Raw genomic sequence first — 26,839 nt, 5'->3', positions numbered from 1 at the left:
AAACTCTTGAGCATATACGCCTTTATTGTTTTAATACTGGTCTCTACCCACCACCATGGGTGTGAATCAGCTATTTATATATTCACCGGCTAAGTTTAATATTTAAAAATGATATTTTCAATTCAAAATAAATTTTTGAATATACTTACCCGGTGAATATATATAATTAAAGGCCCTCCCTTCCTCCCCGATAGAGACCCTACGGACTGAGAAGAACTGGTTTGGTTGAGAAGTATATGCGGTATCTGGCCGATAGTCGGCGCTGGTGGGCACACCCGGCAGCCTTCATGGTGATCGCTCGCGAGTTTTTGGAATCTGTCGACCGTCGGAAACGTAAGCTATTTATATATTCACCGGGTAAGTATATTCAAATATTTATTTTAAATTGAAAATATGTTTATCGATTGTTTGTTGTGAGAAAGACTTTTGGTATAAATGAGATTGTTTGTTTATGTTTTAGTTAGGTTATGGCAGTGGTGAATGTCTTGGGTGAATGGCTTTTTGATTTGACTGTTGCTTGAGGCTGTTATGTGTGTGTGCACGCTGGATTTTGATATTTATTGGCTTCGACCAGCATCGAAGTGTTTGATCATTTTTTGAGCCGTAATTCCTCCTTTGGGAATTTATTTTTTATGATTGACCAATTGTTGCTGACCCAGATTACCGTTATAATTATGTTTTGCTTGCTCTGAATAATTTCATTGATGTTGATGCCATAATGACCCAGCCCGTCTGAAGGATTTTCTGTTTGGATTACTAATGACAAGGATTACGATGATGAGGATGACTATGATTAACTAGCCCCAGTATAAGAAGTGAGTGTGCGATAGAGTTTGACTCAGGTTCTATTATTTGCCATTAAGTTGTGGCGCTGGGCTTTGAAGGTCTGTTGGGGCTTGTATGGACGCCGGTGTCCACACGCAATCGTACATACTGTATATATATCCAAACTTGGCTGTGATTATTATTTTAGTTTTAAGTGGTTTTTGGTACTGTTTGTGAACTGTGTCGGTGTCGGGTTTTGTGAGGTTTTTTTTTTTTTTTAGTATTGGCGACAGTGTCCGTGCTCACACATGTATCTACAGTATATTTTGTTTTGAAGATTTAAGTTATGGTGATTTATTTGTCTGTGCTTAGTATTAAGATTTTGTGATTGATATTTTCTTTTGGTTATTTGAATGTTTTTTTAGTGATTGTTTTAGTTTGTAAGAAATATAGTTTTAAGGTTATGTTTTGTTTTCATTTCCCTTCTGTCCAAGAGTCCAGTTATAACGTAAGGGGAAAGTTTGTGCAGAGGAGACATTTGTCAGTTAATGGGATCAAGGGTGTGGGGGTTGTTGTTGCAACATCCCGCCACAACTTAAGCTCAAAGCTCAAGCTACTAAGGAAGTATTTTGGGCTCAAGCCATGTCGTCCTGATGGAAGCTTCCTATTAGCGACTTTCAAAGGGATATTTGGCTACAGTGTTACTCCCAGAGAATTGACCATAGATATCCAGAATTCTATCTCCTGGCACGAGTATCCTTAAAATCTTTCTTAAGGATATCGCATAATATCAGGGGACGTATATCTAGATACAACATATGGCAATCTTCTCCCCGAATAGAGTTTTCGCTCTGAGGGGGAAGAGTGGCAAAATTAAAGGGGAGCCATTATCAAGGTTACCCTTTTTCCCCTACTATTACAGGGCCCAAAATGGACCCTCATTCCTTGTTTTGTAACGTTTTATGCACGGTGTACTCCCTGCTTGTTCTAGAGCTCTAGACCGCTATTTAACAGGATTTATCATGCATTCTCCAGCATCTTCGGCCTCTGGAAAGTTGAGTATTTAGTCTTTCCTGTGTATAATTTTTAGCTCCCTTCTCACAGTTAAATTAGCATAATTTAGGTGTGTTTATTGGAGCGTAGCCGGTAACCGGAGGCGCCATTTTGGACGCTGTCATTCACCATGCATGCCTTATTTAGTCAGCAGAACGACGTTCCCGGTATTTACTTTAATGAATTATAGCTATTAAGGTAAAATTATACTATTGAAGATGAGATCATGCATGTATATTTCCTCTTCCTTAAATGTAACGATTCTGTACGTTAGAGTCTCGGTGATATAGTGTAGCCAAGATCTCGCCCCGCGCTAGGCTAACCTAGCCTATGCGCTTTAGTATACTTTCGTACATTATCCCCGTTTACCCTCGCTTATCGTTTTATCAATTGAACAGGAGATAGTATATCTCCTAGAATTAATTATATAATTCGATACTCGTCTCTTTCAGAATTTAAGGGTAAACCCTTCCTTCCCTCCGAGTGTCGCCATTAGGCGACAACCCTATCTTGGTCTTGCCATAGAGTTGTATACTCCGGCTTGATTAGGATAGTGTTTTTCTGTCTTCCCCCTTGCCAGCGAGTATCCCGGCTTGGTATTACGACAGTAACTCAGAGTATTCAGTCTTTATGACAACAACTCGGCTGCCGGGGGAGTAGTTACTCCTCTGCCGGCTTACAGTTGCAGGCATAGGAAGCCTAGCTTCCCTAGCCCGCATCCGAAGTGGTAGTACTATGCCGCCACCTTCTCCCTTGCGGTCTAGAAGACAAGTCTTGTTTCGGCAAGGTCCTGGGCTGAAGAATCGATATTCTTCTGTCGCCCAGGACGGCGCCGATATTGAAACGATGTTTCTGATTGTGACTGGAAATGGCCCGGCAATCCTGCCGCCTTCTCCCGACACAACACACAAGACCCTTTCCCTGCCCCTCTCTGTCCTTTAGCGATAGCCTAGCCATCACATGTCTTTGGCCGGTGTCCTACAATCTCCCAGCTTGCCGGGTGGGCTGTGGTGCCGGCTGGGCTCCTACACAAGCGGCTTGATAGCTGCTCTGAACTTCCCCCTACGGACGCAAGGCTCCGGGAAAGATTATGCCGGCCATGACGGCTGCCGGTGGGAGACCCTAATGTCTGAGTGTTTTTCAGTCCTCCCTTGGACTGCTATCCACATCCCTGGAACCGGCAGTGACCGGCAACAGATCTTGTGGCTGGAAGGAAGCTAGAATGATTCATTCTCCCCTTCCATTTGAACCCTCATTCAGGAAGAAGGCAGTAGGGACAGTAGTATCTACACCCTTATTTATTATACTAAACTATAATAATAATAAAGTAGCCCTTCTCTCCATGCTTTCTCTCTCTCTGTCGGCTAGTGCTGTCAGCTGCCGGCTGGACCGATGCCGCCAGGTACTAGATGATGCCGGCTGAACTACAGTATATGCTTATACAGTAGCCAGTATTTCTGCAGTATAGTACATACTGCGGGCAGAAAACTATAGTATATATTATACAGTAGTTTATATTTTCCAACATACCCTGTGTATCCTTTCACAGTCCATTGTTGAGACCAATCATAATATTGAAGTGAAGTATTCCTTCAATACACTGATGAACCATATTCATCAGATCATATTTTACCCCACAATATTAATACTTTTTATGAAAGGGTTAGTGCTAGTATACACTAATTCTAACTCTAGAAGTTAGAACCATTCTACTCTAGTTTTCCCTTAATAAGGAAATTCTAATATTAATATTGGGGGAGGTCACAGCAATTGGCTGGACAGGAGGCAAAAGTATGTGTCTTTCCTATTTCCTTTCTAGCTTACTATCCTAAGCTATAATGGTTAAGATAATACCAAAAATTAATGCATGGCATTTCATTAATTTGTTGAGTATGATAAATTACCGCATACTCATTTCAATTTCCTTTCTTTACAGGAGGACCTGCGTTGTGTCAACCGAAACCTTCAGGTATTGGGACCCCAAGGACTGCAACGTCTGCTCAGCCTTGGTGACCGAGGGTTTCGACAACCCCAAGTCGACGGAGTCGAGGGATGCAGCACGTGAAAAGCTTCGGAAATGGGTACAAGGGTTCCAAAAGAACTCTCCTGGACCGTACCTCCCCAACTATAGGATGCAAAGCTTGCTGTTCCCAAAGGCAAGAGCTGATGCCGTCATACCCCAGGCACGACCCGGGCCTTCCTGCGTCCAGATCGCAGTTGAGGCTGATGTCAGTGAAGCCATGCAAGGCATGGATATCCACCAGGAGGAAATGATGTCTGAAGTGTCCAAGGACACGGAGAAACAGAGAAGAATCTTCTTCGAGACGATCCTGAAGAAGAGTCTACTCTACCATCCGGAGGAGATGAGGACTATGACTCGACAGAAGCGGAGGAGCCCCTTGTGCCTGTGCCGGCAGCAGAGCCGACACTGTCTACGTCTTCGGCTCCTACCCCTCCATTAGACGCGATGGGTCATGCAGTTTTGGCCCACATTACCACCCTAATGGAAAACCTACGTAAGGAGAACGTAGGTTTGCAAGAAAAGATGACGAGAGAGTTTCGTGAAGCGACTCGGATTGTCACCTCCTGAGGGTCTTACAAGCGACCCAGAGTGAAGGACCTGCCACCCTGCCCTGAGACCAATCCCTGGAGGTATGCTGAGTTTATGCCTATCACTAACGGCAAACTCTACATCTCAGAGAAGTTAGGAGCCGTCCACCTGGACGACATTGAGTTTTGGCCTAACTTTAACGCTTACCCAGAGTGCTTCATCCGGCTGAAGCGTGAGCCGGCGTCGAAAGAAGAGACGGAACCAAAGGAGGTCATGGTATTCGACCACGACAAGGCATAGGCTCTCTTGACGAGTAGCCTGAAGAACGCAGGATTTAATAACTCGCAAGTTTCTGCACTGAGCAGGAAACACCCTACCTTTCTTGCTCCTTCTTCGAGAGCCTTCCCCTTCACGTCAAAGGCTTTTCAGATTGTCCTCAAGGCTGCTGAGGCTGCCAAACCATGCCCTACACTAGAGGAGTGTAGGCCTTTGTCTATGGCCTTGCCCACAGATGAGAAGGAATGGAAGGAGGTCCATCTAACCTTCTCAGTAGGAAAGCTTGACGCAGAAATCGCGGGACAGCAGTTCAGCGAGAACTTACCGAAGCTATCAGACTTTCTCTTGCGAAGGGAGCCAGAGACAAAGGTGAGGCTAGCTGCATCTCTTTCCCTCCAGAACTGCATAGAGATGTGTGCAGGCCACAACAGCACCCCAGATATGCTCACGGTCCTGGCCAAGATGCACATGGCCACCCTCGTAAAGGACCTGTACGCCTTCGTGAAGGCCAGGAGAGCCTGTAGGGAGTTCGTGTTTGCTGGTGCAACAGAGAAACACGAACCCAGGAAGCTGATTTCTTCCAGTATCTGGGATAAGGACCTCTTCCCAAAAGAAGTGGTCCAAGAGGTAGTAGAGAAAGCCGCCACGGAGAATAGAAGCCTTCTCCAAAAGTGGGGCATCTCTTCAAAGAGGAAGTCTTCCCCAGATGCTGGTCCCCAACCCAAGAGGAAGACAAAGTAGCCAAGACTACCTTCTCGGCTTGCTCAGCAACATCCCACGGTCACCATGATCACGATGCCCAAAGTGGTCGGTCAGCCACAGACCACCTTCCAAATGGTGCCTCAACAGCTGGTTGCCCAGTCACCAGCTTTCAACCCAAGGTTTGAGAGGCACACTACTACCTTTCGTCCGAACGGAAGAGGATCTCGATGGGGCTCCTCAAGACACACCTCACAAGGCAGGGGAGGATGCGGTCAGGGTGGCAAGCCCTCTGTACCATCTGAGCAATGAGATGCTACAGGTAGGAGGGAGACTCCAACACTTTCGGGATCGTTGGACCTTCAATCCCTGGGCCCACAGCCTAATCAAAAATGGACTAGGATGGAAATGAAACAGATCTCCACCTTCATTTCCTCAATTCTTCCAACACTCCACCCCCTTACTGGAAGAATATACCTTAGAACTCTTGAACAAGAAGGTTATAAGGAAAGCAAAGTCCATCAAATTCCAGGGAAGGCTGTTTTGTGTCCCCAAGAAGGACTCGGACAAACTCAGAGTCATTCTGGACTTGTCGCCACTCAACAAATTCATCGAGAACAACAAGTTCAGGATGTTGACCCTTCAACACATCAGGACCCTGTTACCAAAAGGGACGTACACAGTCTCAATAGACCTGGCAGATGCTTACCGGCACCTTCCAGTCAGTTGCCCCCTCTCCTCCTACCTAGGATTCAAGTTAAAGAAGACAAAGTATGTCTTCAGGGCCATGCCCTTCGGACTAAACATAGCCCCAAGGATCTTCACAAAACTTGCGGAGGCAGTCGTGCAACAACTACGCCTAGAAGGCGTTCAGGTAGCAGCATAACTGGATGACTGGCTGGTGTGGGCAGCATCCAAGACGGCTTGTCTGCAAGCATCTAAGAAAGTGATCCAGTTCCTGGAACATCTGGGACTCAATATCAACTACAAAAAGTCTCGCCTCTCTCCAGCTCAGGAGTTTCAATGGCTGGGAATCTATTGGAACTTGAAGTCACACCACTTCTCCATTCCTCCAAAGAAGAGGAGAGAGATCGCGGGTTCTGTCAAGAGACTACTGAAATCTGACAGGATCTCAAGACGCTAACAGGAAAGAGTACTGGGCTCTCTCCAGTTTGCAGCAGTAACAGACCCAGTGCTAAGACCACAGCTGAAAGATGCGTCAGGAGTCTGGAGAAGTTACGCATTAAACGCTCAAAGAGATCTACAGAGACCGGTACCGACCTTACTACGATCACTTCTCAAGCCTTGATCGAAAGTCAAGAGCCTAACGAGGACCGTTCCCTTACAACCACCTCCCCCATCGGTGACCATCCACACGGATACCTCAACGGAAGGATGGGGAGGTCACTCCCATCAAAAGAAAGCCCAAGGAACCGGGTCATCCCTATTCAAGACCTTTCACATCAATATTCTAGAGGCTATGGCGGTCCTCTTGACGCTAAAAAAACTATCCCCTCACAGATAAGCCCACATCAGGCTGGTCTTGGACAGCGAAGTGATAGTGAGATGTCTGAGCCGACAAGCTCGAGATCTCTCCACATCAACCATGTGATGTTAGCCATCTTTCATTTAGCGATAAAGAAGAGATGGCACTTATTGGCAGTACACCTACAAGGGTTCCACAATGTGACGGCGGATGCTCTATCCAGGCTAAAGCCGATAGAGTCAGAATGGTCCCTAGATGCAGACTCATTCTCCTTCATCTTGGAAAAAGTCCCAGAACTGCAGATTGACCTCTTTGCGACGAGCGACAACAAGAAACTACCTCGATATGTAGCCCCATACAAGGACCCTCTAGCAGAAGTGACGGACGCCAAATCCCTCGATTGGAACAGATGGACCCGGATCTACCTGTTCCCTCCAACGAATCTCCTGCTGAAGGTCCTCAACAAGCTGAGATCCTTCAAGAGAACTGCAGCAGTAGTGGCCCCCAAGTGGCCCAAGAGCAATTGGTTCCCTCTGGTGATGGAACTGAAACTGAGGCTGGTCCCTCTACCGAACCCAGCTCTATCCCAATTGGTTCAGAAGTCGACTGTCTTCGCTTCATCAAAGAGAACCCAAAACCTTCATCTCATGATTTTCTCGCCTTAGCAGTCAAGAAAAGATTTGGGATCTCGAAAGGCAGTATAGACTTCCTAGAAGAATACAAGTCAAAGTCAACCAGAAGACAATACGAATTATCTTGGAAAAAGTGGGTTGCTTTTGTTAAGGTAAACAGGCCGAAAGAAATTTCAATAGACTTCCGCCTGTCCTTCTTCATCCACCTTCACGAACAAGGCTTGGCTGCCACCACGATAACTACGTGTAAGTCAGCTTTTAACGAAATCTTCAACAAGATTCCGAAGGCATGCGCTAGACTGAAACCAGCTTCAACCTTGAGCAATGAAGGTTGTTCTCTCAAGGATCTAACACAAAATGTGATATTCCTGTTTGCTATAGCCTCAGGGGCTAGAGTTAGTGAAATAGTAGCCCTATCAAGAGACGAGGGCCATATTCAGTTCACAGACGTGGGAGAACTGAATCTCTTTCCTGATCCTACTTTTCTCGCCAAAAACAAGCTACCCACCAAAAGATGGGGTCCCTGGAGTATCTGCCCTCTGAAGAAAGATGTCTCTCTATGTCCAGTAGTGTCTAAAGGTCTATCTTCGAAGAACTTCAGACTTTAAGGGAGGACAGCTCTTCAAAGGTGAAACCTCAGGATCAAACTTATCCCTAAAACAGCTGAGGGCGAAGCTCAGCTACTTCATTCGCAGAGCGGATCCTGATAGTACACCCGTAGGTCATGATCCGAGAAAAATTGCTTCCTCACTGAACTTCTTTCAGTGTATGGACTTTGAGCGTCTCCGCTCATACACTGGTTGGAAATCCTCCAGAGTTTTCTATAAACATTATGCGACAAGTGCACGCTTTGAAACATTTTGTGGTGGCGGCAGGTAGTGTGGTGAAACCTGTTGTCTAGTGCTGCGATGAACAGTGAATTGATTGGGACTGTTTCAATTCGGGTGAAAAGGTGTTGACACCTTACAGTGCAATACCCTTTTTATTAAGTGTTACCCTGGCGACACTAGGACTATTCTTTTTAGGTGCAGAATTATACCAATGACACCAGTGCCATGTGTACACTTGTATGCAGTGTTGATAGTTATCCAACATTTACAGTGAAATTATCTTAATAATTTTTCAACTGATTTTGAGTGGCAATTAATTTTTCTTCCCTTTCAGGTAGAAAATATTTTTATCTGTTATATGTTGGATGTATAATTCTATTACAAAATTTTAATACACCTTATGTTACATTTTATTATCTATTCAATAAAATGTAGAAAGTGTATTTGCATCTTATTTCACCCCACATGTAGCTAAATAAAATTAGCCGGAGTTTTTTTACTTATTTTCCTAAGTAAAGTTCACTGCTTGAGGGTACTTAAATATATGAACAAAAAGATCTGAATGATATTTATATTTGTTCCTATATGAATACAAACCTTGGGCTTCTACTGTCGAGTACAAAATTTCCTGCAGTGGGAAGGAATCCCTAACATTGTTCCATGCTTAGTGGTGATGACGTATAACGGTATCGTCATATATTTCTGTGGTCTGGATGACTATATAGAAGCTGACCCAAGGTTGAGGCACTTATACAAACCCACAGATACAGTACTTCCAATTAATTTTCTGGTAAACTTCCATCAGGACGACATGGCTCGAGCCCAAAAAAAGGATTTTGAAGCAAAGCAAAAAATCTATTTTTGGGTGAGATGGCCATGTCGTCCTGATGGACCGACCCTCCTTTTCTAAGAAAAGGATTATATAACAATCCCCTCCCGAAACTACTCTATCTGCAGCACCATGCTTAATTGCTACAAGGAATAAGCGTCCATTTTGGGCCCTACAATAGTAGGGGAAAAAGGGTAACCTTGATAACGGCTCCCCTTCAATTTCGCCACTCTACCCCTCAGAGCGAAAACTCTATTCGGGGTGAAGATTGCCATGTTTCGTATCAAGATATACGTCCCCTGATATTATGCGATACCCTTAAGAAAAATCTTAAAGATACTCGCGCCAGGAGTTAGAATTCTGGAGACCTATGGTCAATTCTCTGGGAGTATCACTGTAGCCAAATATCCCTTAAAAAGCTGCCAATAGGAAGCTTCCATCAGGACGACATGGCCATCTCACCCAAAAATAGATTCTTCGTTTTTCTTCAAAATCCGTTTTTTACTTCCTATATACCAATATTTCTAACTTGACCTGTCCAAACTCCTTTCCGAGCCCATCTACCCATCGGGACTTACTGCTGTACCTCTTTCTCTCCAGCTAAACGATGGGAGCCAGTGGGCTCTTTTGGGGAGGATGCCTCCGCCCCTCCGTCACCTTCTTCCTTTCCTTTTACCAAAAAGGGGCTAGGGTGCCTCTAAAGTCAGAAAAGCAAGCTGCTGATCATCCTTGACACGCATCCTATCCCAAACCACCTACAAATAAAAGTTGTTGATCATCCTTAACCCACATCCTATCCCAAACCACCTACAAATAAAAGCTGCAGATTATCGCATAACCTAAATCACCTATAACCTCCCCCCCCAAAAAAAAAATACCAACACCTACAGGCTGCAAGTGTACAAGAGCCCTTGCCTGGCTGTAAGGGCCAAGCAATCTATAACAAACAGGCAGTGAAGTTTTTGGGACATGCTGTTACAAGGAGAAAACCATGGCTATCGAATGATACTTTGGATACTATAAAAAGGAGTAAAAGACAGAAATTGATTGTTGAAAGTTTTAGTGGAAGTAATGAAAATTACATGGTAGAGCATGCTAAGTTTTCCAGTATTGATAGTGAAGTCGAAAGAAAAGCCAGGAATGACAGGAGAGAATATTTAAACAGGAAAGCAGATGAGGCTGACAAAGCTATGAATTCATGGAGTGGCTTTGGTGTAAGAATTGTTCATATAATTATTAATGGAATCTCTACTGGGGGAAAAGATAAGAATCATATACCTATCAAAAAGAGAGATGGATCTGTTATAACAACGGAAGATGAAGAAAGGCAACATTGAATGGAACACTAGTGAGGTCATGAATAGGAGGAAAGGAATTATTTGATGGATATACATGAAGCTGAGGAAGAACTTGATGTGCCCTCGAATGATTTCAGTGTGTTTGAAGTCAAAGCTATCATTAAAAAAACCCAAGAGATGGAAAGCCCCAGGATACAATGGAATAACTGCTGAGATGATTTTGGCCGAAAATGAAATGACTCCCAGAATACTTACAAGATTATTTTGTAGAATGTGGCATGAAGAGGCAAAACCTGATGAATTAGAGCTAGGATTGGTGTTGAAAATGACAAAAAAAAAAAAGGATATGACTGATTGTGATAATAACAGAGGCATCATACTTACGACAGTTGTCATGAAAATATATATTTGCTCATTCTAAAGAGACTAGAGAGAAAGATTGATAAAAAGCTGAGATGAACAAGTAGGATTTGGAAAAGGTAGAAGTTGTACTGACCAAATTTTCATTTTAAGACGTGGTACAGCAATGTGTAGAATATAGAAATCCACTTTCGATGGCATTTGTGGACTATTTATACAATTTCTTTTATAAAATACTCAAGAATAGTTATGGTGATAAACTGAAGCTTATTTACAGTGACACAGATAGTTTCATTTTTGCTCTGGAAGCTATCGATCTTAATTCAGAGTTGGCTCAAGAACCCTTGAAATCGTATATGATTTTTTTTTAACTTCTGTGTTGATCGTCCGCTCTTCAATAATGAGAGAAAGGGGGAGCAGGGACTTTTGGTATCAGAAACTGAGAGTACTCTTACAGCAGAGGTGAAAGCGTTGAAAACTTAACAACCAGTAGCAGCCTATTCGTGTAAAAGGTATTCCATGCCATATATATTCTCTTGAAAAGCATGATCAGTATTACCAAATCCTGGAAAATCATCCACTCAACTATTTCACTATGCAGACAATTAGAGAAATATGCTCGGGCAGATGAGTACCACTGGAGTTGAAAAGAAATGCTTCTCGGCCTTTGATTCAAAATGCTATAAATTGAGTCAATACAGTTCCTACGCATATGGATATCCGGATATTGGATGAGGAGTTGGTAAGTGAAGTTCCAGTAAACAATCCACTGTTCAAATTGGTGAAACCACCTTATTCCTCTCCAGATACGCTTCCATGTGTTCATAAATATTTGTGGAAAAAGACAGAAGAAAAGGCTGGAGACTTCTTTCCTCCCACCGATGGAAACTCCTCTGTATTGGTGTGAAGGGGGGAACAAGGGTAGAAATGTGAATAATGATACTTTAATGCATATGATTGTAATGTTTTGCTACTTCTCATTAATGGGTATATATCTTCCGTGCTACTTATATCATTACATATATACTAAACTTTTGGCGAAATACAGGATCAGTTAAAATATACAACTGTTTTAAAGAAAGAGACTTGGGCATTTTTAGAGAGCCAGCACATATCATTGAGTTTGCTTTTCCAACTCGTATAAATCATTCTTCGTAGAGTAAATCATACATAAGTATGAAAGTAATTTTGTGCACATTTTTATGTGCGATGTGGATGAACGTACTTTGGAAACACATTCAAGAATTGTCCCAAAACTGTCGCACTGTGCAAATATCATAGAACCCATGAGTGAGATGGATACGGAAGCTGAGGCATACTCCATATCTTTCATACCTTGAATGATATTTTTCTCGATGCAGTACTTGACATAATTGTTATAGACGTCTTTACTAAGGGTCATCATGAAAATATCTCAGTTGTAGTTATTACAAAAAATATGTGTTACGGTGGTAAATACACTAAAAATATAAGTATAAAACCCTCCCATATGCTAATGAGCGGCTGGGAAGGCGAAGTCTATTTATCAGAAAGGGGCTTTTAAGGTTGAGTTAATAAGAAAGCAAATATTTGATTCTTCCTTATACAAAAATTTGTAAATGTTTACAAAAAGGCTGTAATGTCTGAACCCTTTTCTAATTTTCTGGTAGATTTAGGTTTAAATACTACTAGCAAGCTCCAGTTGAGAAGAACATAGAAGGGTTTTTTTTGTGCGAAGCATAAAGAGGAAGATTTTAGAAACAGCATCTGAAAACTATTCTCACCCATTAAGCTTTAGCAGGTATTAATTCCATTTACAAAGCTGCTAGAGCTTTAGATGGGTGAATTGCCGCAAGTAACGTAAGAGGCTCTCTGACAATGAAAGATGCACACACTCTGCTTACTCTTACAAGAAAACAATTCCCTAGGTGTCAAATAGTGTTTCCAGCTCTTAGAGTTATTGACAGTTAGGATCTCGCTGATATGCATCGTTTATCTAAATTTAACAAGTGTGTAAACTATCTTCATATTTACACAGACATCTTCTCCTGCTCCCTCAAGATTGTTCCTCGCAGAAACAAGAAGGCTCAGACTCCGTTAAAAGGCTTAAAAGCTGTCCTTTCTCTAATTGAATATCAGGGAATGAGTCGGCTTCCTACTGACAGGGAATCATAATTTTATAACATGCTTACGATCAAGTACCCGAAAGAAAACATAAAACTTTACAGTGTTTCCTCAACTGAAATCAAGGCAGCCATTGCAGAGATTGTTATATATACTCTAAAGCAGAAAATATATAAACATTTAACTTTGAGAAATACTCTCGTCAATGTTGACGTCCTTCCTCAATTTGAAAAAATACTGTAATAAATCTCCACACAGAGGATTGGGAGGGAGACTAACTCCCCTTGAAGTCCAAATGCATAAAGCAACCATCTTTAAACCAAAACAAAATAGTAATGCACTAGACGTAGGTCACACAGTGTGCATTGCAAGTGGGGTCAAGTGGTTTGCATTCCATCGTGGGTATAAAATTCAAAATACATTAGAAATATTAAAAAATAGGAGCATAGACAAGTCAGGTACTATTGACTATCTGGAAGATCTCAGTGGTGTAAATATTGAGGGCGGTTTTTATAGAGCAGAACTAATACCCACGGCCTTACCGGAAATTTTCATGATTGATATTATCAGAAGGAAGGTTGAGAAGGGTAAAGTCAAGTATTTCGTATCGTGGAGGGGATTTTCCCCGAGTTTTAACTAGTGGATAAATAGTAAAGATCAGCATCTTAACTATTTATCCCCTATTTATGCTGGTTGGTAAAATTCAGAAATAAAATCACTCATACACAAACATGGATATTTTCTTCTCTTGGATAACCTCTCCCAAAGAAAAGGGCAGAATTAATTCCTTTACAAAAGAAGACGCATCTTGATAGTTTATCAGAGATTTTTTCTAACTTTCTGTAGAAAAATCTAACCTGCGATTGTAAAGCAGTAGAAAAGGTAAAGAAATACAGGGCCAAAATATGGATGATAGCTCAGAAAAAGACTCCACTTAAAGTAAAGAAAAATCTTATCATCGCAAATAGTGGGTGGTATACTTTCAGTACTTCTACCTTTATCAGCAAATCTCATTGGGCTTTGTTAGGGAGATTGTGGCGGGATGTTGCAAGGACAACCCCCACACCCTGAATCACACTTACTGACAATGGTCTCCACAAAACAAACTTTCCCCTTACGTAATCTACAACCAGACTCTTAGACAAAAAGGACGAAATAAACAAAACATAACATAACCTTAAAACTATATATTTCTTACTAACTATAATAAATCCAACCAAAACCATCCACATTCAAAATACTTAACACTAATCATAAACAACAGTAAATATAACAACGTAACACCATTCAAATAAACGCAAAAAAAAACCTAACAAACTTAAATTACACCGCACACCAACACCAAAAATAAATATATATATATGAACACCAACACAAAGCCGACCGTCTTTTACGGCAACTACCACAATCACAGCTTTTTAAATAACAGATTAAACTGTGTGGAAATTTGCCACAACTGCCTCGCTGAATTGGGTGGTAGTCATCATCCTCGTCATCATTATTATCATCATCAACAATCCAAATACTAAGGCCAGGTCATCATCGGTTCAGCAATCCAAAAGCGCAGTCCAACACAATCAAGTACAGGCCAGGTCATCAACAATCGTAGTCCAAAAGAGCAGTCCAAACAAAATCCTTATTTACAGGCCTGGTCAGCAACAATAAATCAACTCTAAAAAAACAATCTCTCATAAGGAGTAAGTTCATCCAAGGAGGAATCACGGCCTGAAAATAAAAAAAAACAAAACACTTACAAACACTCCTAGCTAACTAAACTATCGCACTATAATAAAAGATAAATAATAAATAGTTCCTATTATTCACAATCACGACAAGCAAAGATAAACAAAACTGTACTTACTGTCAAAATAATCAAAACACTTCCCCGCTGGTAAGAAAAATAATAGATATAATCCAGCATTCAATCACACAACTGCTTCAGGACGCAGTCAATCAAAAAAAGCATTCGCTCCGAAACATTCACCACTGTCGTAACCTAACTAAAAAAATGTAAACAAACAATCTCATTTAAACCAACAGTCTTTCTCACCACAAACGATCGTTAACCTAACTACTTTCGCTCGCTAATACAATATCTCTCTCTCTCTCTCTCTCTCTCTCTCTCTCTCTCTCTCTCTCTCTCTCTCTCTCTCTCTCTCTCTCTCTCTCTCTCTCTCTCTCTCTCTCTCAGGATTTGGCAAAAACAAAAATAAAATAAAACAAAAAATAAATCCTCCACATTCCTCCCCCCTTACTTTGCCAAATCCTTCTCACACATCACTTACATTATTTTTTTCATAACCCAGTCGCAGTCGGGAACGGGACCTCTACTCCGAGTAACTGGGCCTCCATATACTCTCTCATTCCCTTCTTCCTTATCACAATCATTCGCTACATTAACACTATTCCTATCTAAATCCCTATCATCTAATATATCATGTACAATCATATCTACTTCGTTCTCATCTGGCCCTATAATTACACTCATTTCTGTAAACAGTTCATCCATTTCATCAAAAACATTCTCAACTTTAGTAAAAGATTCATTCATTCTACTAATCATTCTCCTATCTCTCACTCTCGCATTCGTCATCCTTTCTTTTACATCACCTAAGGAAAAGCCACACACACTATAGGTATTATTCATACTCAGCCATGATTCATCTGTATTAACACATTTATCTTCCATACACACTTGCACATTTACACCCTTGTCATACTTATTCGTATTCTTACCTATACCTATAAATTTCCCTTGCACTTTCTCCTCACTTAAAACTTTCAAACGCCTCTTTTTCCTATATTCAACTAACACTAATTGTTTATTTTCCAGCCCTAATTTCTCATGCATACTCGGTTCATACTTGCTCATTTCCAACCAATTACTCATCCCATTCTCACAAACATTAATCCTATTCCTTCCACACACACAGGAGGACTCACCCAGCTGAACCCTCTTACACTCTAGTTTCCCGAACATCCTGGCTGACTTAATCCCTTCTTCCTACATACTCTAGCTACATGCCCATCTGCACCACATTCAGTACACTTACCCCGCGGCTCCTTGCACATTCTAGCATAATGACCATCCTTACCACAATTACCACAAATCACATTTATACGATTACTACGACATCCACTCGCTATGTGCCCAGTCATACCACACCGATAACATTTTACCCCTTTCTCTTTCTTGCACTCGCTAATTCTATGCCCTACCTCACCACATCCAAAACAAGCACCTAGAGCCCATCTACATTCATTCTTCTTATGACCAACTTTCCCACACCTATAACACTTTTCATCACGAACGCGGCTATCTGACATATCTCGATGTGCACTCACACTCCTATCCCTATTGCGCCAATTACCCTGCCTAAATCCTTCATTTGTCCTTACAGGTTTTCCCACATTACTCGCCCTAACACTCCTATCTACTACATTATCAGCTACCCTCATTGGTCCTCTCAAAATTGCATCCTTATAACTACCAAATTCTATTACACTTTCTTCCATTCCAGTTCTTACACTCACAGATTTACTTTCTTTCATGCACCTATCTAACTCATAATCCTCAACTATCTCTAGTATATCATCCCACGTCAATCTCTCTTGCGTCCACCTCATTTTCTCTTTGCGTTTCAAATTAATAAATTCACACACATTCTCAGGTACTGTTGCCAAAAACTTCCTCATTAACTCCTTATTCTCATTTATGCCTTCATCCCCATACTTCTTCCTAGCTAACGTTTCCAACCTACATACGTACATTGATATAGCTTCTCCTGCACTCATCCTTGCCTCATCAAAATCATTCTTACGCTTATACTTAACACTCCCTTTCATACGTTTTACCTGCTCAATTATTCTCTTTTTCACACTTTCATAATCAACGTCCCCTACACTCATTATCACTCCATACATCGTCAACAAATACCCAGTTAAATATTCTCCTAACTCCCTAGCCCAAACTCTTTTACTATCACCATACTTATCCTGACAATACCTCTCATACTCCTTGAAAAAATCATATACATCCCTACTGCTATGCTCATTGAACCTTTCACACCGAGGTACCTCTCTCATAAACACAGTCTTACACACATCACGTTCATTCTCACTGCTAGCATCACTGTCTACTCCCTTGTTACCTTCTTCCTCATTTGAATATAATGAATCCACTTCCACACTTAAATTCCTATCCTTAACCATTCCCTTCTTACCCTTTTTCTTACTTACCACTTTCACCCATTCACGATCGTCCTTGCTATCAGCCTGATACTTTTTCTTCTCTTTCTTCACATCACTTTTACCTTTCCTTTCATCTTTCCTCTCACCTTTCTGTTCATCCTTACTATGCCTAATTCCCTTATCTTCAATATCCCCATCACTATTACTACTATCACTATCACTTCCTTTCCCATTATCACCTACCTTAACCTTCTCTTCCACTACCAACCCATTACCCGAAGCTGAGGACACTCCTCCAACTGCACCTTCACCCATTATAGTTTTCATCATCCCCATGACTTGCCCCATCATATCTTCCATTCGTTTCTCCATCCGTTCCTCATTCTCTTTCATCCTCATCTCAACACATTCTTCCACTCTCTCTACAGTTCCCTGAATTTCCCTCAGTTTCCTATGCATCTCCTCATTCTCACACCTTAACCACTTATTCTCTTGCAACAACTTCTCCTCACGCTCCTTACTCAGCCGCAATTCCTCCTTCAAAACCCTCAACTGCTCCTCTATTTTTCATCAACCTTATATCTAATATCTTATCCTATCAGTCCTTCGTCTAAGAGTCCAGCTTCAATCCCACCTCGGCAGTCCCTGTTCGGGCGCCAAAATAATGTGGCGGGATGTTGCAAGGACAACCCCCACACCCTGAATCACACTTACTGACAATGGTCTCCACAAAACAAACTTTCCCCTTACGTAATCTACAACCAGACTCTTAGACAAAAAGGACGAAATAAACAAAACATAACATAACCTTAAAACTATATATTTTTTACTAACTATAATAAATCCAACCAAAACCATCCACATTCAAAATACTTAACACTAATCATAAACAACAGTAAATATAACAACGTAACACCATTCAAATAAACGCAAAAAAAACCTAACAAACTTAAATTACACCGCACACCAACACCAAAAATAAATATATATATATATGAACACCAACACAAAGCCGACCGTCTTTTACGGCAACTACCACAATCACAGCTTTTTAAATAACAGATTAAACTGTGTGGAAATTTGCCACAACTGCCTCGCTGAATTGGGTGGTAGTCATCATCCTCGTCATCATTATTATCATCATTATCATCATCAACAATCCAAATACTAAGGCCAGGTCATCATCGGTTCAGCAATCCAAAAGCGCAGTCCAACACAATCAAGTACAGGCCAGGTCATCAACAATCGTAGTCCAAAAGAGCAGTCCAAACAAAATCCTTATTTACAGGCCTGGTCAGCAACAATAAATCAACTCTCAAAAAACAATCTCTCATAAGGAGTAAGTTCATCCAAGGAGGAATCACGGCCTGAAAATAAAAAAACAAAACACTTACAAACACTCCTAGCTAACTAAACTATCGCACTATAATAAAAGATAAATAATAAATAGTTCCTATTATTCACAATCACGACAAGCAAAGATAAACAAAACTGTACTTACTGTCAAAATAATCAAAACACTTCCCCGCTGGTAAGAAAAATAATAGATATAATCCAGCATTCAATCACACAACTGCTTCAGGACGCAGTCAATCAAAAAAAGCATTCGCTCCGAAACATTCACCACTGTCGTAACCTAACTAAAAAAATGTAAACAAACAATCTCATTTAAACCAACAGTCTTTCTCACCACAAACGATCGTTAACCTAACTACTTTCGCTCGCTAATACAATCTCTCTCTCTCTCTCTCTCTCTCTCTCTCTCTCTCTCTCTCTCTCTCTCTCTCTCTCTCTCTCTCTCTCTCTCAGGATTTGGCAAAAACAAAAATAAAATAAAACAAAAAATAAATCCTCCACATTCCTCCCCCCTTACTTTGCCAAATCCTTCTCACACATCACTTACATTATTTTTTTCATAACCCAGTCGCAGTCGGGAACGGGACCTCTACTCCGAGTAACTGGGCCTCCATATACTCTCTCATTCCCTTCTTCCTTATCACAATCATTCGCTACATTAACACTATTCCTATCTAAATCCCTATCATCTAATATATCATGTACAATCATATCTACTTCGTTCTCATCTGGCCCTATAATTACACTCATTTCTGTAAACAGTTCATCCATTTCATCAAAAACATTCTCAACTTTAGTAAAAGATTCATTCATTCTACTAATCATTCTCCTATCTCTCACTCTCGCATTCGTCATCCTTTCTTTTACATCACCTAAGGAAAAGCCACACACACTATAGGTATCATTCATACTCAGCCATGATTCATCTGTATTAACACATTTATCTTCCATACACACTTGCACATTTACACCCTTGTCATACTTATTCGTATTCTTACCTATACCTATAAATTTCCCTTGCACTTTCTCCTCACTTAAAACTTTCAAACGCCTCTTTTTCCTATATTCAACTAACACTAATTGTTTATTTTCCAGCCCTAATTTCTCATGCATACTCGGTTCATACTTGCTCATTTCCAACCAATTACTCATCCCATTCTCACAAACATTAATCCTATTCCTTCCACACACACAGGAGGACTCACCCAGCTGAACCCTCTTACACTCTAGTTTCCCGAACATCCTGGCTGACTTAATCCCTTCTTCCTACATACTCTAGCTACATGCCCATCTGCACCACATTCAGTACACTTACCCCGCGGCTCCTTGCACATTCTAGCATAATGACCATCCTTACCACAATTACCACAAATCACATTTATACGATTACTACGACATCCACTCGCTATGTGCCCAGTCATACCACACCGATAACATTTTACCCCTTTCTCTTTCTTGCACTCGCTAATTCTATGCCCTACCTCACCACATCCAAAACAAGCACCTAGAGCCCATCTACATTCATTCTTCTTATGACCAACTTTCCCACACCTATAACACTTTTCATCACGAACGCGGCTATCTGACATATCTCGATGTGCACTCACACTCCTATCCCTATTGCGCCAATTACCCTGCCTAAATCCTTCATTTGTCCTTACAGGTTTTCCCACATTACTCGCCCTAACACTCCTATCTACTACATTATCAGCTACCCTCATTGGTCCTCTCAAAATTGCATCCTTATAACTACCAAATTCTATTACACTTTCTTCCATTCCAGTTCTTACACTCACAGATTTACTTTCTTTCATGCACCTATCTAACTCATAATCCTCAACTATCTCTAGTATATCATCCCACGTCAATCTCTCTTGCGTCCACCTCATTTTCTCTTTGCGTTTCAAATTAATAAATTCACACACATTCTCAGGTACTGTTGCCAAAAACTTCCTCATTAACTCCTTATTCTCATTTATGCCTTCATCCCCATACTTCTTCCTAGCTAACGTTTCCAACCTACATACGTACATTGATATAGCTTCTCCTGCATTCATCCTTGCCTCATCAAAATCATTCTTACGCTTATACTTAACACTCCCTTTCATATGTTTTACCTGCTCAATTATTCTCTTTTTCACACTTTCATAATCAACGTCCCCTACACTCATTATCACTCCATACATCGTCAACAAATACCCAGTCAAATATTCTCCTAACTCCCTAGCCCAAACTCTTTTACTATCACCATACTTATCCTGACAATACCTCTCATACTCCTTGAAAAAATCATATACATCCCTACTGCTATGCTCATTGAACCTTTCACACCGAGGTACCTCTCTCATAAACACAGTCTTACACACATCACGTTCATTCTCACTGCTAGCATCACTGTCTACTCCCTTGTTACCTTCTTCCTCATTTGAATATAATGAATCCACTTCCACACTTAAATTCCTATCCTTAACCATTCCCTTCTTACCCTTTTTCTTACTTACCACTTTCACCCATTCACGATCGTCCTTGCTATCAGCCTGATACTTTTTCTTCTCTTTCTTCACATCACTTTTACCTTTCCTTTCATCTTTCCTCTCACCTTTCTGTTCATCCTTACTATGCCTAATTCCCTTATCTTCAATATCCCCATCACTATTACTACTATCACTATCACTTCCTTTCCCATTATCACCTACCTTAACCTTCTCTTCCACTACCAACCCATTACCCGAAGCTGAGGACACTCCTCCAACTGCACCTTCACCCATTATAGTTTTCATCATCCCCATGACTTGCCCCATCATATCTTCCATTCGTTTCTCCATCCGTTCCTCATTCTCTTTCATCCTCATCTCAACACATTCTTCCACTCTCTCTACAGTTCCCTGAATTTCCCTCAGTTTCCTATGCATCTCCTCATTCTCACACCTTAACCACTTATTCTCTTGCAACAACTTCTCCTCACGCTCCTTACTCAGCCGCAATTCCTCCTTCAAAACCCTCAACTGCTCCTCTATTTTTCATCAACCTTATATCTAATATCTTATCCTATCAGTCCTTCGTCTAAGAGTCCAGCTTCAATCCCACCTCGGCAGTCCCTGTTCGGGCGCCAAAATAATGTGGCGGGATGTTGCAAGGACAACCCCCACACCCTGAATCACACTTACTGACAATGGTCTCCACAAAACAAACTTTCCCCTTACGTAATCTACAACCAGACTCTTAGACAAAAAGGACGAAATAAACAAAACATAACATAACCTTAAAACTATATATTTTTTACTAACTATAATAAATCCAACCAAAACCATCCACATTCAAATACTTAACACTAATCATAAACAACAGTAAATATAACAACGTAACACCATTCAAATAAACGCAAAAAAAACCTAACAAACTTAAATTACACCGCACACCAACACCAAAAATAAATATATATATATATATATATATATATGAACACCAACACAAAGCCGACCGTCTTTTACGGCAACTACCACAATCACAGCTTTTTAAATAACAGATTAAACTGTGTGGAAATTTGCCACAACTGCCTCGCTGAATTGGGTGGTAGTCATCATCCTCGTCATCATTATTATCATCATTATCATCATCAACAATCCAAATACTAAGGCCAGGTCATCATCGGTTCAGCAATCCAAAAGCGCAGTCCAACACAATCAAGTACAGGCCAGGTCATCAACAATCGTAGTCCAAAAGAGCAGTCCAAACAAAATCCTTATTTACAGGCCTGGTCAGCAACAATAAATCAACTCTAAAAAAACAATCTCTCATAAGGAGTAAGTTCATCCAAGGAGGAATCACGGCCTGAAAATAAAAAAAACAAAACACTTACAAACACTCCTAGCTAACTAAACTATCGCACTATAATAAAAGATAAATAATAAATAGTTCCTATTATTCACAATCACGACAAGCAAAGATAAACAAAACTGTACTTACTGTCAAAATAATCAAAACACTTCCCCGCTGGTAAGAAAAATAATAGATATAATCCAGCATTCAATCACACAACTGCTTCAGGACGCAGTCAATCAAAAAAAGCATTCGCTCCGAAACATTCACCACTGTCGTAACCTAACTAAAAAAATGTAAACAAACAATCTCATTTAAACCAACAGTCTTTCTCACCACAAACGATCGTTAACCTAACTACTTTCGCTCGCTAATACAATCTCTCTCTCTCTCTCTCTCTCTCTCTCTCTCTCTCTCTTCTCTCTCTCTCTCTCTCTTCTCTCTCTCTCTCTCTCAGGATTTGGCAAAAACAAAAATAAAATGAAACAAAAAATAAATCCTCCACAAGATAAAAGAGTACTGTCTGATACCACAGAAGAGGGTGGAAGTGTTTGATTACTTTCAAGACCACAGGGAAACTAGAGTGCAAAACAATAAACAAAGTGTAGTGTGGAAAAAGTGGACATAATTAAGATTTACTACGTAATCTGGTACAAATGATACAAATTATTAAGTCTTAGTTTGATAGTGGACCAAAGAAAAGAAGACGTAAAGGCTTGTGGGAGAAACAATAATGTATGCGTGAGCCTTTACCCCTCCTCAAGTCGCTGTCCTTGGTAACTCCCCTCTGGGGAATCTTATAGATGTGAATCTAACGCTTCCAAAAGAAGGCACACCCTTCCTTACCTTAAGTGCTTTGTAGGGAGGAATGGCATCCAATGGGAGGATAAGGGAAACTTGAGAAAATCCGCCGATCACTTAAATGTAAAAGATGAGTTAAAGAAATTTATCCGGCAAGCAGTTGGTCTAGAGGAAGAGGAACTGCCCTTTTATAAGATCCTGTGGTCACTGTGGGAATACCTTATACTTGTATGAAGAATGTAAAAGCTCAGATGCAAATGTACAGAAATAGGGGAAAATAGGTCAAAGAATCTGCGAGGAAAATGAAAGAATGATAGAGAAAGACAAAATGCAGTGGGTTCCTTTTTAGAGATTACCCTTTGGGTCCTGCAAATCAGTAAAAATTGATGTTGATGGATGTGAATTACATGTGCTAACATATTACATCGCCAAAATAGGAGACTAAAGGGGGAAGGGGTTTCCGCGACTGTAGTTCGGTACGAGATTGACACCACTTCTTTATGTCTACAGTACTCTCCCCTTAAACTCAGCGTCACCAACTTAAAGCTCAAGTCCTAAAGAAGGGGAATGTCTGCTTGATAGATGGGGGTGATGCTATAGATGTCGGGTCATATTTACTTGTGGCGCAAACATATGAAGCCTACCCATACAGTGATATTGTGAACAGTAGAAGACTTGGAACGACTCTAATTTATCTCACTGCATTCACGAAGACCATCATCCCGTTGGAAGTGTCATCTTGAGGAAAGTAGCAAGTTTTCCTACTGCCAGTGTACCGTGCTTAGCCACGTTGATAATTCAGTTTGATTATGGTTAGAGTACCTATATAAAACAAGACTAGCGCCAACCTTAAAACGGGGGTACCATTTTTTATCCAGCACCCAGCAGGGGAACCCTTCGTACTGGCGGTTCAGCCTGATCTCTCTCTCTCTCTCTCTTCTCTCTCTCTCTCTCTCATACTGATGAAAGAATGATATTCGATTAATGAGATTATAGGCAATGACTGAGAGTTTGAGTTTTGTATTGCAAGATTATGTCAGTGTAAATCATTATTCAGTGCAGTAGCTCTCTCTCTCTCTCTCTCTCCTCTCTCTCTCTCTCTCTCTCAATACTGAATAAAGTATAATAATGCTAATAAGATTATTTGAGTAAGATAATTAATATATTTACACATTAAACCTTATAAGATGTGTTATTATAGAAGGATTAATCCAGGTTTTGATAGAACTGCAGTTACCCTTCAAGTTGAAGAACCTAAGAGAGAATAAATTGAGAGATGAGGGAATCCCAGCTGGCGGAAAATGAATTTGCTCTCTATAGAATTGTCAAATGTTTCACACCTTTTGTTTACTGTGAGCATAATATATATGTCATGTATGGTTATTCATATATGATTTTGCGGTTTTTGAACACGAATTCGTGTTATTGCTCACGTTTTCTGCATCTGCATACTCTATTTATTACTATTACTCTTCATATGATTATAACCCAACTTCCTCACGGTATAATTTTCCCTTCACATATGCTATTGGAAGCAAAATTAGGCCATAGCTGTATCTTTATTGTTTCTTTGTCAATCGTCTCAAATATCGTAATAACATACTAGGGGTCGAGTAAGGCATTTTCTTTTTATCGTAGTATTGGTTTGCAAGAATAATTCTTGGCTTAGCAGGAGCACTTTGAAAAGGGTCAGTTTGAAAATAAACAGGTTAATGAAAAACGAAAACTAAAGTGGAACAGAATTCCAATCCTTTCTTATAACCAAACCCTCGCTAAACATAGGAAGTCTCCAGTTCAGTGAGCCCTCCCTGATAGACCTAGTTAATATTATGTCAGGTTGGATTGTGAACATTGCAAAAAAAAAAAAAAAAAGCAATAGCATCTTGTGTACTAGAAAGTTTTGCAGTTGCTGTAAACAGTAGTAGAATTGTGTAATAGGACTGGTACTGTGGTATTCACTATAAATATATGTTTTGTTATAAGATATAATAGTTTATATATATATATATATATATATATATATTTGTATATATATATACATATATATATATATATATATATATTATTACCATCCAAGCTACAACCCTAGTTGGAAAAGCAAGATGTTATAAGCCCAAGGGCTCCAATAGGAAAAAATAGCCCAGTGAGGAAATGAAATAAGGAAATAAATAAATGATGAGAACAAATTAACAATAAATCATTCTAAAAACAGTAACAACGTCAAACAGATATGTCTTATATAAACTATAAAAAGACTTATGTCAGCCTGTTTAACATAAAAACAATTGCTGCAACTTTGAAGTTTTGAAGTTCTACTGATTCAACTACCCGAATAGGAAGATCATTCCACAACTTGGTCACAGCTGGAATAAAACTTCTAGAATACTGTGTAGTATTGAGCCTCATGATGGAGAAGGCCTGGCTACTAGAATTACCTGCCTGCCTAATATTACGAACAGGATTGAATTGTCCAGGAAGATCTGAATGTAAAGGATGGTCAGAGTTATGAAAAATCTTATACATAATGAACTAATTGAACGACAGTGCCAAAGATTAATTTCTAGATCAGGAATAAGAAATTTAATAGCTCGTAAGTTTCTGTCCAACAAATTAAGATGAGAATCAGCAGCTGAACACCAGACAGGAGAACAATACTCGAAACAAGGTAAAATGAAAGAATTAAAACACTTGTTCAGAATAGATTGATCACCGAAAATCTTGAAAGACTTTCTCAATAAGCCAATTTTTTGTGCAATTGAAGAAGACACAGACCTAATGTGTTTCTCAAAAGTAAATTTGCTGTCGAGAATCACACCTAAAATTTTAAAAGAGTCATACAAAGTTAAAGAAACATTATCAATACTGAAATCCGGATGTTGAGCCACTGTCCTTGGCCAACTTACAATCATACTTTGAATTTTGTTAGGATTCAACTTCATACACCATAATTTGCACCATGCACTAATTTTAGCTAGATCTCTATTAAGGGATTCAGCAACTCCGGATCTACATTCTGGGGATGGAATTGATGCAAAGAGAGTAACATCATCTGCATATGCAACAAGCTTGCTTTCTAGACCAAACCACATGTCATGTGTATATAGTATGAAAAGTAATAGGCCAAGAACACTACCCTGTGGAACACCAGATATCACATTCCTATACTCACTATGATGCCCATCAACAACAACTCTTTGAGATATATTACTTGAAAAATCAGTAATATTGCTAAGAAACGACCCACCCACTCCCAACTGTTTGAGTTTGAAAACAAGGGCCTCATGATTAACACGGTCAAAGGCAGCACTAACATCAAGACCAATCATGCGAACTTCCTAACCACAATCAAGGGATTTCTGTACAGCATTGGAGATTGTAAGGGCATCACATGCTCCAAGGCCTTTACGAAAACCAAATTGCAAACGAGGGAATAGATGATTACCTTCGGCAAACCTATTAAGACGTTTTGCCAAAAGACGTCCAAAAACTTAATTAAGATAATATGGGAGTTATGGAAATTGGGCGGTAATCAGTTGGACTTGAGCTACCACAAACACATTTACATAGAAGGAGTAACATTACCATTTCTCCAACAAGTGATATATATATATATATATATATATACATATATGTATATATATACACACACACACACACATATATATATATATATATATATAGTGAAAAAAGATACAGTGAGTTTATTATCATTGCCTACTAATCTTCATATCTTTACTAATATATTTACATGCATTAAGTTTTAATATCTTCAATGCAAATCCATATTTCT

The sequence above is a fragment of the Palaemon carinicauda genome, chromosome 11 (genome assembly GCF_036898095.1).
Source record: "Palaemon carinicauda isolate YSFRI2023 chromosome 11, ASM3689809v2, whole genome shotgun sequence".
Lineage (NCBI taxonomy): Eukaryota > Metazoa > Arthropoda > Malacostraca > Decapoda > Palaemonidae > Palaemon > Palaemon carinicauda.
This window is presented reverse-complemented; position numbering follows the sequence as displayed.